We start from the raw sequence: 15,272 nt of genomic DNA, 5'->3' as shown, positions 1-15,272 counted from the left end.
ATTATTCAAAACACAGACAACAAATGCTGGCGAAGATGTGGAGAAGTAGAAACTCTACTACATTGTTGGTGGGATGGTAAATTAGGGCAACCACTTTAGAAAACTGTATGGAGAATCCTCTGAGTATGGGAACAAATTTACCATATGATCCAGCAATACCACTTCTGGTTATCTACGCAAAAGAAGGAAAACCAAACTACCAAACTTATGCTTGTGTGTCTATGTTCATAGCTGGACAATTCACCATTGCCAAACTATGGAACCAGCCAAAATATCCATCAACAGATGAATGAGTAACAAAATTATGGGATATGTATACAATGGAATTTTACTCAGCCATAAAAAAAACAAAATTAACATCATTACAAGGAAATAGATGGAACTGGAGAGCATTATGCTAAGTGAAATTAGTCAGCCATAAAAAATAAGAATTCAGATGTACTTTCTAATATGTGGAAGCTAGGGAGAAAATAGGTCATAAGAGAAACTCCAGACAAAGAAAAAGATACTATAGATAAGCAAATAAGATGACCTAAGCGAAGGGATGGGATGGGAGGAAGAGAGAAATTTTCTTAGTGTTCATGATGTACATTAACAAAAATATCAAAGTCAATCTCTATGGGAATGAGGGAGGGAGAGGGAATGGTACAGGAATTGGGCAAGGGCTAATTGTGTGATGTGTGCATGTATGCCTCCACCATCTTGTAGTACATTAAGATGTAAGACTATAATGCAGCAATTAAAATTTTTTTTTTAAAAAAGAGCTTGGTGTGGTGGTGCACACCTGTAATCCCCATGCTTGGGAGGCTGAGACAGGAGGATCCCACAGATTTGAAGCCAGCCTCAGCTACTTAGTAAGGCTCTCAGCAACTTAGTGAGACCCTGTTTCCAAATAAAATATAAAATAGATCTGGCCATATAGCCTGGAGATATAAAACCTCTGAGTTCCACCCCCAGTATCACAAAAAAAAGAAAAAGAAAAAGAAAAAGAATAAATTGCCATTTTTTCTAATTACTACTGCCTCTCTAGAAAACACTAGAAAATCAATCACAATATAAAAATTAAAATATTAAAACTAACAAGAATTCATAAAGTATCTATTATTAATACCCTCTCTCTTTCCTCTCTATGTATTATTTTTGTGTGATTTCCACTATATAAACTATTAAAATTTAATCTAGACTATAATATACATCTTTATATAAATACATTAGTTTCTCAACAATCTCACACTTAAGTGAAGTCAGAGAGTTCTACAAAGTGTGGAGCATCATATTTCTGGGCGAAATGATTAATATAATATAATATAATATAATGGAGAACTTAATTATTTTCAGCTTAATCTAAATAGTAAATTATAAATTATATAAGATTATTAATTGGACAAGAATAGTCTACAATTTATATGGAAGAGTAAATAAGGATAGACAAGAAAATATTTTGAAGTAGATGTTCTGGTCAGCATTCTTGCAGCTATAATCTAAAAATTGACCACATAATTTAAAAGAAAGATTTATTTTCTAATGGTTTCAGGTTCAGTCCATGCAAAGCCAAGGACCACTGGGCTCAGTGCATGGTGGCAGGAAGTAGTGAGAATGAGAGCACATGGGCTGTGCTCACATCACAGAGGCTGGTGGGGTGGGGAGAGAAAGTGCAGGGGGAGAGAAACCAAATATCATCCCCAGGATTACAACTCCAGGCACCCATCTCCAGCCACACCCTACTGGCCTACTAGGTAGCACCCAGGTAAATCCATTACAATAGATTTATCCACTGCTGGAGTTACAAATCTCAAGACTCAGTTATATCAACTCCAAACACCAATGTATGAGCTCTTCAAGGGGCCATTTTGCTAACTATAAAAACAATGAACAGGTGTGTTCTTTCTAATATCAGCTGTGGCAATCAACCTTAAAAATAAGTGAATTTTGTGTGGGAATGAATAATTGATCAAGTGGCATATACAGAAATAGACTTGTGCTTATACAGCAATATGTTTAAAATGTTGAATATTCAAAATTAGTATTGATAAATTGGCTACCTTCTAAACACAATAAAATAAGATTTATACTTCATCTCATACCATAAAACTTCCAAATATGCTAAATAACTAACTAGAAAGACATATAATAAATATATGTTATCCATAACAGATATGAACTATACACCTGTAATCTCAGTATTTGGGAGGCTAGAAGGTTCAAAGCCAGCCTCAGAAACCTAGATAGACTTTGTTTCCAAAGAAAAAATTAAATAGGGCTAGGGGTATAGCTCAGAGGTAGAATGACCCTTAATTCAATCCCTAGAACCACACACACAAAAAGAAAGAAACCATTTTTCATTTTAAAGAATCAATGTAGCATAATCATATTCTAAGTTTTTAGATATTGACACAGAAAATGCACAAATCATAAAGAAAAGCAGCTTGATGGTAATGACCAATGAGAATGGACACCACCCATTTGCACCTATATATGATCGTATCTAATCTTACAAGCTGACAAGGAAAACCTTGATAGACCTATCAACATAAGAAAGTCTGTCACAGACCACTACAGTTTGGCACAGTTTATGTAAAATATAGTTATATTATTATGCATATCTATATAAATATATAAAAATGGCACTTAGAGGAGTCATAGCAAATTGTTGAGAAAGCTTTCTTCTGGTAAGCCGAATTTGAGTTTGGGAAGCAAAAGAGAGCAAGAAAAATTAAAACAGTCTTCTCATACTTTCATCTGCAGGAAGTTTCTGACTTAAAAAAGTAATATATTCCCAAAATAATCTGGCATTTTGCATGCTGTGAGCTTAAATTATTCTGTCACTTTCCAGATTTTATAGTGACATATCACTTACAAATGTTCTTTGGTCAGCTGGCTTAATTTGGATTGGATTTTATGCTCTTTTTTTCTTACCAATTTGCATTGTCAAAGTAAAACCTAAAACAAAACTTGAAATACATTTATTATTAAAATATTTTATTATAACCAACTTAATTCAGTAAAAAAAAATTGTCAAAATATTCACTACCCTGTCTTTGACAAACAAACAACAAAGTCCTAGAAAATGACATGGTAATTAAATATTAAGAATTTTATTTATATCATGAGAGCAATAACAGAACTTATTTTTACCAACAATTTAAAATTATCATCCAAAATATTTATCTAGGAATAAAATGTTCCAATTTCATGCCAATTATTTCCAAACACCAAAGTTTTAAAAATACATGTAGCTTGAATTGGCAAGGTATCACATTAAAAAATACCAGTTAGAAAGCCAAAATATTCAAAAAGCAGGTTAAACCTTCATTGAAAATTCTCAAAGAATGCCAAAAAGGAATTCCATTTATAATTACAAAAAACTTTTGTTCCAGCTCACTTTTTCTTACAAATTACCCTCAACCTTTCTTACCCTTATGTTCTTCTCTTTTTCTAAAAAAAACTTGAAAAAAATCTTTCTGTAACCCAATCTGTGCTGGGCTCATGTATTTTCAGCTAAGCATCTCTCAGCTATTAACTCTTTCCTAAGTGAAATAATTCTTTGCTGTCATGTTCCTTTACCCAGCAGCCAGGGAAAAATTCAGATTATATCTTTCCTTGTTAGGACCCCTCCATGTGATTTTGGCCCTCTGCCATTATTCCCCTAATTTGCTCAATTTCTCTCTCTCTCTCCATATGTATGTATATATGTATGTATGTATGTATGTATGTATATGTGTATGTATATGTGTATGTATATGTGTGTGTGTGTATATATATATAATTTTTCCATATATAATTTTTCCATATATATATATGGACTGGAAAGTCCAAAGATATAGCTAACCTTGTCAATTAAAATGAGATTAGCTTGGTGATCAATAGCTCAAGTTAGAATCATTTCATAAAATAAAACTAATTGAAATGATCTGACCACAAAATGGCATAATACTGAAATATTTAAGCCTATGTTGATCATGATTCTAGTTTACTTTTAGTCTTATTAGATTACTTGCTGGTCAAAGTAAGAATTACTGTAGCTTTAAAAATGTGTAAAACAAGTCCAGACCAAAAATAAATAAACAAGTCAGTTGAATTTTGAATATGCTAAAATTCTAGAATCATAGTGTTCATTTCTATTTACCATCTTTTGTTATTTTTATTGCTGTGTTTAAGGAATATATATTTTGTAGTTATATAAACATACAACTATTCTAAAATTAAGGAATTAATTAGCTTTATAACCAATATTTAATCTATTAAGAAAAATTAAATTTCTGTCTTATTTGCTATAATTAGCTTGTCTTTTATAACTAGTTTATCAGCTTAACTTTGATAAGTAAATTGTGAAAGAAAGCATAAGAATTAGCGGGTGTTATACCTTGAATACCTGCCACAGTTTCACAGCAAATATTTCTACTGTTGACATAAAACTGCAATTCCTTGAAAGATCTGAACAAGAAACCTGGGAAGGCTGGAGAAGGAGCTAGTTCAAGGAACAAACACTGGCTGATTGGGAACCATTGCTCCTTTCTCATTTCTCTCATTTATCATTCAGTTTTAATATATCTAAACTACATTGGTGAGCAAATTTTAAAATTTACCTGTATTTCCCACTTCAAATAATCATTTTTATCTATACATTTGAAAGACTGACAAGCTGTCTAAACAATCAAAGTTCTACTTGGTAGTTTTTCTTCACTTAAGAAGGTTTTACTTTGGTCTAATTTTCAGCCAAACAGGAAAAGAGAGTAAAATAAGAATATTTTATATTTATCTTCTATTATTTTGATAGATTTAAATGATATGATTCCAAAAACATTCAATCATTTATTAATAAACCATTAACAGTATATTCTGAAAATATTCTCATAGCATAATTTAAAGCTTAAGGGGTCATCATTAGGAACCAAATATTATTAGAATATTTTGATAGTGGAATAATACTGAAATAGTTCAATTTGATGATGTAATTCTATCCATTTTTGAACCCTCTGCACTTTAAATTTAAATTAAAAAATAATCTAATTTAAAGAAAAAGTAATACAAACCATAAGCCAGTCAATTTTTACAAAAAAAAAAAGAAAAGAAAAGAAAGGTAATCCTTGTCTTTTAGCAGATTCTTTATGATTGGCTGGCAGAGACTTGTTTAGTTTTGAGTCTGCCATAAAATGTTCTCATAATATTTTTCCAGGCAACCTGCCTTCCAGGGAGGCCTCCAAAATATGAGATATAGCACAGAGAAGTGATGTAATGGAGAGAGTAGTGAGCCTGTTCACCCTGCAGCACCAGTATGGTCACTGATTAGCTGGGTGTCTGGGTCTCCATTATTCTGTCTGTGTCAAGATTGAAACTTAGCACTTCTTCTTTCCAAATCAATGAAGATTAATTGTAGTCAGAATTTTACAAACTGTGATTTCTGTATATCATGATAAGACAAGATAGTATCAGGATGCTATTGGAAATGTAGAAAATTAGAATTATGTCAGAAATAATTAGCACTCTGATGCATTCTAACATGTCTTTCCATTGAGCATATATAAATTCTCAACCAATGGAACAGAATGTTGACCTGATTTGTCCAATGAGAGAAGAGTAGATGATTTTCTTCTTTTTTTCTTTTTTTTTAGAAAAGTCCAATACATATAAATTATTCAGTTTTGTTAAGGTCATTGTGACATTTTAATTATCTGTCAAAAATAATAAAACAAAAGCATTTATCTGGGAGCAATATTTTTTGAGGAACTAAGGATTGAACCCAGAGGCATTCTAACTCTGCGATATACTCTCAGCCCTATTTTTATTCTTTATTTCATTCAAAATAGGGTTTCACCAAGCTGTGAAGGGCCTCACTAAGTAGCTAAGGCTGGCTGAAAATCACGATCCTCCTGTCTCAGCCTCCCAGTTACTGAGATTACAAGCATGCACTACCACACTCCATTGCGAGCAATGTTTCAATCAAAACTATTTTGTTGTCGGGCGTGGTGGCGCATGCTTATAATCCCCGCACTTGGGAGGTGGAGACAGAAGGATCGCGCAGGTTTGAAGCCAGCCGCGGGTGCTGGCTTAGGAGACCCTGTTTCCAAATAAAAATGTAAAAATAGGTCTGGGAGTGTAGCCCGGAGGTAGAAGGGCTTCCAGGAACCCCAGTACCACCAAAAAAAAACAAAACCAAAAAACAAAAAAAAACTATTTTGTTGCTTCCCATTCAAATTTCTTATAATAGAGTTACCTATGCAGTGCCATTTAAATTGCCATATGTAAATTGTTATACTGGAGAAAAGAGTTATGGAATTCATCAAAATATTTTAAAGAGAAGAGACAAGTTTATATCAACAAATTATGGATATTGGTAAGCAGTGGCCCAAACTCAAGAGCCTAAACATAAAGGCCCTTTAAAATATTAAAAACAGATTGTTTTATAATTCTTTTATTTTTGCAGTAGTGGGGATAAAACCAAGGGGCATTCTACCTCTGAGCTACACCTCCAGCTCTATTTTTTATTCTTTATTTTAAAACAAGGTCTCACTAAGTTGCAAGGTGCCTCACTAAGTAGTTAAGGCTATCCTTCTGTCTCAGTCTTCCAAATGCTGAGATTTCAAGTGTGCAACACCATGACTTTTTTCTCATTCTAAGCATGAGTACAAGCAAAAATACACAAAAATATTATTCCTTTCCTCAAAGACTTAATTCAGCAGTTGATTGAAATGTGAGGTCTTGCCAGGATGGTGGAACATGCCTGTAATCTCAGTACTTGGGAAGCTCAGACAGGAGGATTGAAGGCTCAAGACCAGCTTTAGTAATTTAGAGAGAACTTGCTTCCAAAACAGAAGGGGCTAGTTGTGTATCTTGGAGGTAGAATGCCCCTGGTTTCAGTCCCAGTACACAAACAAAAAGAAAAAGAAAAAAAAGAAATATGAAATCTTTAAAATGTTCATGCAAGATAAGTATGGTGGTGCATACCTGTAATTCCAGAACCTGGGAGATTGAGACTGAAGAATTGAAGATTCAAGGCCAGCCTCAGCAACTTTGTGTGACCCTCGGCAACTTAGTGAGATCCTGTTTCAAAATAAAAATAAAATCAGGTTGGGGTTATAGATTGAATGTAGAACACCCCCGGGTTCAGTCCTCAATACAAAAAAAAAAAAAGAGCCAAATTTATACAATACAAGCAAAAACAAGAAAGTAGCCACAGTTTTAGTTTTCTAAAATGAGGGATTATACTACATTAGTAACTGCTATATTTTTGCTCCACATCTTAATGCTCCTAAAGTTTAATTTTTTTCAAGTATGAGAATGAATATTTTCCTTTCTCATCTTTTTAGGTAATGTTAATAGCTATTATATGATAATTTTATATTTTAAAATTTACTTCTACTATTTTTCATATTCTTAACTCAAGCCAGAAGTTTGTCCATCAATGTAACATTTCTGTCATAGAGATTGATGGCAAGAAGGCCTAGGTAACATTTTAGAGTGGAATCAAATTTTATCTAAAAAACCGTAAGCTATTTTTTATAATTTTTTCTGCAACACTTTTTACACACACTAGCCCAAAGGAAACAGCATTTCCAATTCTTAGGGGTAGATTTTATGCAGTTAGAGGATCCCTAAAGTACAGTGCTCCTCGTGGTGGTCACCTACTATCTGATTTGCATATAGAATTACATGGTCAATTCTCCTGACGTAGTCACTGAATAGATGCAAAGCATACTCATTGGAATGACATCATCCATCTTCCCCATCAGTCTACTTTGTTGCATTCTTTTTCTATTGTTTCTCATTTCAAAGTCAGTTCTTCAATGCAGATAACATAAACTTAAGCTTTTAAATCTTAAGTGGGAGAAAATTTATAGAAAGATATGGAGAGGTGATGATGGGGCCACATCCATCAATGAGTAAGAACCTTGAAATTTAGAATCAAATACAACTGACAATTGAGGATGCCTTCTCTCAACTGCCACAGTGATAGAGTGAGCCAGCATTGACTAGGCCAGCCATCTGAAAGGGAGAAATAATGGGGCTCTGAAATAGAGGGACATTTGATTACTGAAAGGAAGATAGGAAAAATCAGGAATAGGATTAGATGTTCTACTTTTATAAAATAACCAAGATTTAATATTTTTTCAGATTTGGTATATATACAGCAATCTAATAGATTCCCAAAGTCAGTTATACTACCCACTGTAGGCAAGGGTGGAGCATTGGGAAGGTGGGCATCATGCTGAGCCTTTCCAGAGGAAAGGGAGTAGTCTAGGTACATTAAAGGGGCAGTAAAAGTGCCAGTAGGGAAGAGGGCTGAGTAATCTCTAGTAGGAGATCAATTGTTTTGGGGTTAATCAAATCAAATTTGGGGATTAAACATCCTTGTCAACATCTGAATGGTCCAATTTGTGTTTTTGATGAGGAATTAGAAAGAGCTAAATCACCCTTAGTTTGCTTAGAAGCTACTCTTCCCCCATAACTTCCTAAGTTACTTCTCATGAGCAATTAGAGCCGAAAGTCAAATTAGCTCTCATAATGATGAGATGAAAAAGGGTCACTGCACTCTTGTTGACTGCAAGATGGTACAAACCACATTAACCCCAAGTAAATTGGGCCCTGAATTTCACTGATGGAAAAAAAATTCCAAGATGGACATTTAAGAAACTCACTTTCTCTGACCTAATCTATTAATCTCAATGATAAAGTTTCAAAATCAGCTTTAATAGTTTGTAAATGGGGTAGAAAGAAAAGTTAATTCTGAAGTAAGAAATACAAAAATTTAGGTGGTGGAGAAAATGGTGACTGTGGGATGCAGGACATCTCAGTAGCTGTAAGAAACAAAAATCAACTACCAAGAAGGCATCCCCTTGATAAGAAAAACAAAGCACCAAAGATATATACTAACAACAACAACAACAACAAAAAAATAAGGGAACCATGGTAGAATAATAGCCAGTAGTCAGAATGTGAAATAGCAAAGAGCCTGAGCGTGCAACTGACTTGGTATGGAGGCTGGTGCCACTTGTGGCTGTCAGCCCATGCCACATCTACAGGCTCCACAGCTTCAAGGAATTCTGGCAAAAACAAACAAAAACAACAACAACAACAACAACAACAACAACAAAAGGACTTCAGGTGAAGTAAGCAGCAGCAGAACTCCAACATCTTAAGCTATCAGCACAATATTTCAGGGATGGAGAAAAAAATAAAAATATTTAAAAGCCTGTGCACTCACTATAAGCTGCCACATGAAGCAGTCCACTTTGCTCTCCAGAGACCCAACCCCATGGGACAGTAAGGTAACTGCATGTCTCAGTGGACAACCTCCCAGAGCAGCTGCAGGGACCCCAGTGAGCTAAGATCTGGTGGTTCACCCCTGAGGTGGTTGGGTTATAACCTACAAAGAAACAGAAAAGGCCCATAGTGCCCAGGCTCATAACCTGCACAGGGTCATAGGGGTTCACTCCATGATTACACCAGACACCCTCTGCCAAAGTGAGTAGGGAAACACAGGCCTAGGCCGGAAAGTGCAAACCCTGCATGTACACAGAACTCATTTTCAGTGACATCCGCCACCCTGACACTTGAGTACAAAGCAGTGAGAGGCAAGAGAGGGGCACAAACACTCAAAAAGTGGGTTCAAAAACTGACAATAGATTTCTAAGCAAATGAGAAATATTGGAACATGCTCCAGAACCTACTACAGCAAACAGACATTAAAGGGCTCTATATGTGTAAATTGGCAGTATTTTTTTCTCACTGTCATTATTTTTTTAAGTTGGCTTTGTCTTTAATTTGTTCTTGTTAATGTTACTAGTTTTTGTTGCTTGTTTTGTTATTTTATGCATGCTTTTTGCTCCCTCTCCCATTCCTTCTATACGCTTTCTCCCTTTATCCTATCTGCTCTCTTCTCTCAAAACCTTTTTTGTCTTTCTGTATTTTCTTGTTTTATATGCAAGCTATTTCATATCTCTATACCTAGATACACTAACTATAAGAAGCCTACTATATATTCACTATCTTTCACCTCAACCAGACACTACCTTATTATACTTAAACTCTTGCTCAACTTGATCTGATCCTCCATGTTATCTAGTCCTGTGCCCATCACCACAGCTCCTCCCCACCACCTAACCCTCACCATTGAAAACAATAATACTTACCCATGCATGATACTGCTGTCACCTATAAATCCCCATGACTAAGATTGGATTAGTGAGGTGATCCCCAGGAAAGGACAACCAGACAATAAAAATAAACTAACCATAGCCAATAGAAGGAAGCACTCAACAGACCACACATCAAGGTTTTATTATTTATTTATTTATTTATTTATTTTTGGTGGTACTGGGGTTCCTGGAAGCCCTTCTTCCTCCAGGCTACACTCCCAGACCTATTTTTATATATTTTTAAAATTTGGAAACAGGGTCTCTTAAGCCAGCGAGGCTGGCTTCGAACCTGCGCGATCCTCCTGTCTCCACCTCCCAAGTGCGGGGATTACAAGCATGCGCCACCATGCCCGGCCCCACATCAAGGTTTTAAAAATGCATAGATCACAAACTCTTCTGCCCACACTGCTGAGCTGACTCAATACCTGAAGGTAGTTAAAGATAGAATACCTGACCTTAATGCCTAAAACCTATCAACGCCACCATAATAACAAGCAGAAGAAGCCCCAGAGCAACTCAGTATTGATGATCTACAGGTAGAACAACAGTGAGGTGATAGTAGTAACAGTCTTCAGTATTAATATCAAAGTGTGAGTGGCAGCTGAACTCATCTCTCCCAACAGCAATCTGGAACAGTACCTATCAACAATGACTCACAAACAAAGGAAATCAAGAGTCTAAAGAGAAAGCCTACATAATGGGAGAAGATCTTTACCAGTTACCCCTCTGATAGAGGGCTAATATCCAGAATCTACAAAGAGCTCAAAGACCCTACACAACAAATAACCCAATTAAGAAATGGGCAACTAAATTGAATAGACACTTTACAGAAAAAGAGATACACACAGCCAACAGCTACATGAAAAAAATGTTCAACATCCTTTAGCCATCAGGGAGATGCAAATCAAAACTATGCTGAGATTTCATTTAACACCAATCAGAGCAGCAAGCATAAAGAAGTCAAATAAGAACAAATGCTGACAAGGATGTGGGGAATGAGGAACACTTTTACACTGATGGTGGGAGTGCAAACTAGTTCAGCCACTATAGAGATCAGTGTGGAGATTGTTTAGAAAACGTGGAATGGAAGCCGGGCGTGGTGGCGCACGCTTGTAATCCCCACGCTTGGGAGGCAGAGACAGGAGGATCGCGCAAGTTCGAAGCCAGCCACGCGTGCTGGCTCAGGAGACCCTGTTTCCAAATAAAAATGTAAAAATAGGTCTGGGAGTGTAGTCCTGAGGTAGAAGGGCTTCCAGGAACCCCAGTACCACCAAAAAAAAAAAAAAAAAGAAAACTTGGAATGGATCCACCATATGATCCAGCTATACCACTATTGGGTATCTTTCCAAAGGGGTTGAAATCAGAGAACTACAGTAACATATGCATACCCATGTTCATAGCAGCACAATTTGCAATAGCCAAAATATGGAACCAACCTAGGTCTCCATCAACAGATGAATGGATTGCAAAATTATGTGAAATACACACAATGGAATTTTACTCAGCAATAAAAATGAACAAAATTATGTCATTCATAAGAAGATGAAAAGACCTGGAGAACATTATGTTAAGTGAGATTAGCCAAGGACAAAAAGCGAAGGGACATATGTTTTCTCTAATATGCTGAAGCTAGAAAGTATTAGGGATACCAGAGGGACTCCAGATAATAGAAGGAAAAGTGCAGCAAAGCCAAGAAGAAAGGGTAGGAGAGGAAGAAGGCTGAGGTTCATTAATGGAAAAGCTACATGGGACTATTTGTATACACGTGAATATAACATTGTTAACCTGGATACTCAGTATTGAGAGGGAGAAAAAAGGAGAAGCAGGGGGAGGGGAGGGCACCAAGTATTGTGTTAATATATACCATTGTCAACATGATCCATATGATGATGTGAGACTATAGTGCACCAATAAAAATAAATAAATATAAATAAAATAATAAAAAATAAAAATTTGGCCATCATATAAATTTAGAAAAAATCTCAAATTTACACAAGATTATTTCTAATGAGTTATGAAACTAAAGCTTTGAACCTAAATAATATATAGTTTTTTTTTGTTGTTTGTTTGTTTGTTGGTACTGGGGTTCCTGGAAACCCTTCTACCTCCGGGCTACACTCCTAGACCTAATATATATATATATATATATTTTGTTTGTTTGTTTATTTGTTTGTTTGTTTCTTTGTTTGTTTTGAAACAGGGTCTCTTAAGCCAGCAAGGCTGGCTTCGAACCTGCATGATCCTCCTGTATCCGCCTCCCAAGCATGGGGATTACAAACATGTGACACCATGCCTGGCATAAATATAGTTTTATAAATTTCATTATAGTCCTTTATTATTTTGATTTAATCTTTTTTATCAGTAAAATATGACTTTTAAGGAATAGATAGCAAATTACTTGTTATCAATCAGCAATTTTTCATATTGCCACTGTTTGAGATAAAGAGCATAATATATATACATGAATAAAATAGGCATGAGGTACATGCCTATAATCCCAGTATGTAGAGGACTGAGACAGAAAGATAGCAGTTTAAGGTCAACCTTAGTAACTTAGGGAGGCTCTCAGAAACTGAAAAACATCGTTAAATCCTCAGTAGCTTCCCCCCGAAAAAAAGTATATGTGGATAACAATATATTACATAGAAATGAAGGGATTCTTTTTAAATTTAATACATATTCATATTTAAAGATTATTTCTAAAACTAATGACAGTTTAAGCCATGGATTTTGTTTTTAAACATAGATTTTGATTCATTGCTTAGCTCATTTTTAGGAACCAAACTGGTATCTACTGGGATCCTATGAAATCTAATGCTTTTCATTAAAGATGAAGTTGTGGGTTTATGTTCTTCCTGAGCAACCTTAGAAATGGCTTTTGGATTATTGTAAGCAGATAATAGAGATGAAGTCAAAAGTATGCTTCACACAACAAAGACTTTCAAAGTAATCATAGTCCACAATATTTTGCAATTTTATTACTGACTCTATATCTGTGGCTTCAATGATTGTCCTCTTCAAACTGCATATTAAGATTTTATTGCAATTATAACAGAATTAATAGGTGAAGCACTGTGAGGTTATTGGGCCATGAGCACATCACCACCATGGATGGAGTCAATGCCCTTGGGAATCAGTCCTCTCTCCTCTCTTGCCTTTCCATCTTCCAGCATGTGAGCACAAAACAAGCGGACCCCCACCACACCTGAGGCTACCACCTTCATCATGGACTCTCCAGGCTCTAGAACCAGGAGCCAGGAAATCTCCCTTCAGTATAAATCACGCAGGCTCAGGTATTCTGCTACAACAACACAAAACAGAAAAAGACACCTACTAAGGCTAAAGGGAGGAAAATATTCTCACTTTATTATAACTAAAAACCTAAAAATGGCTTATCTCTTACCTAACTTGAATTTATGCAATTGAGAACAATTAAAAAACCATTCAAAATATTTTGCTTACAAACTGTAAGAAGGCATGCCAGAGTCAGGAAAGGATCCTTACTTCAATGCAATTATTTCTGAATTACTGCCTTAGAATTGTACGGCCCCATTAATCTATTAGCCTAGATCCCATAGCACACTCTTATTTCTTCTAAGAAAACCCCTACTTACCAAACTTGTATGTCTATTCATGTTAAAATTATTTCTGAGCATATTACAAGCCTCAAAAATCACCCATAACATCTGCAATGAAGCTAAACAGGGACCTAGATCAAAACTTACTTCCAACCTGAAGATAAATTTCTACTCCTAAAATAATTTATTTCTCCAAAAGAATCACGCGAACAAATGTCAGCTTGCACTTCCACGAGATTTGTCAGAAGAACTCTTTTAGTTTAGCAAAACTATAATCAAACCTGAATAATTTAGTTTATTACTATTAGTCCATACATTTATTATATTTCACAATCAAACACATTTTTTCTTGAATTATTGTTGTTCAGTCAGTACACAGGTGGGTTAATCAATATATTTTAGAAATGTTTGAACAGGGAAGTTTAGAATACAAGCTAAAGTTATGACTAATAAATGGAAATTTATCTATTATTTGATCAGAATCTATAGCTCATATAAATTTTTTGCATAAGAGTCCTGACAGAAGTGTGTATTTTTATCTTAGAAATCATCACAAAAAAAGGAAGATGGGAGTTTTCTCTTTAAAATGATTCCATAAGTAGCAACTGTCTCTTATCCCAAGTTCCAACTGAGACTTTCCAGAGCACTTCAGAGAGAATGGATCTGAGGACATAGCTCCTGTCAGTTCAGAAGAAACCAGGATGAGCTTTGAGTGGTGCCTGTCTTCGGAAGGCTGGTACTTCGTGCCAGGTTTACGCAGCTAATTTCCAAAGGAATAGGGATGACTCTGCAACTCTTCTGTCTAGTTCTAGGATTTAGATTAAAATTCTAACTTATCAGACTAAGAGTTGGGTGGGCTAAAATTCACATAACTATAAAAAAGAAAAGAAAAAAATAATAAACCAACATGTCAAGTCTGCTAAAAAGGAAACTCACACCCATGGCTAAAATTCATAAAGGAACATTTTTTTTCTCTTTGTTATACTGCTCTCCTCATCTTTCAGCTTCATTTTGTCCCACAAAATATTATCAAAGAGAAATAAGTTAAACGATTTGGTTCTGGTAGTTGGAGCCGTACCAGCAATTAGATCCATGATGGGATCTTGGAGTTAGCATGTTCTTAGGTCAGTAGGTGATGGATATCACATTTCTGAGGCGAAATAGGGTAGTGATAACCTCTGACATGAAGTTGCATTAAAAGTTTTAATATTCTAACATATGGTGGAATGAGATGTCCATAAAATATGAAATGACAGAATACATAGCACCTTTGACACATAAACAGTATGGGGACCATGATAATTTGATTTTTTTTTTTTTGCAGCACTGGGAATGGAACCCAGGGGCATTCTACCTTCGAGCTATATCCCCAGCTCTATTTTTTATTCTTTATTATGAAACAAGGTCTCACTAAGTTGCAGAGGGGCTCACTAAGGAGCCGAGGCTGGCTATAAACCCAGTATCCTCCTGTCTCAGCCTCTCAAGTACTGGGATTATAAGCATGTGTCATCATGCCTGGCTGATCATTTAAAAATTTTAACTGCCTTAAAATAGTGAA

This window comes from Muscardinus avellanarius (assembly GCF_963383645.1).
Source record: "Muscardinus avellanarius genome assembly, chromosome: 2".
Lineage (NCBI taxonomy): Eukaryota > Metazoa > Chordata > Mammalia > Rodentia > Gliridae > Muscardinus > Muscardinus avellanarius.
Note: the sequence above shows the minus strand (reverse complement) of the source record.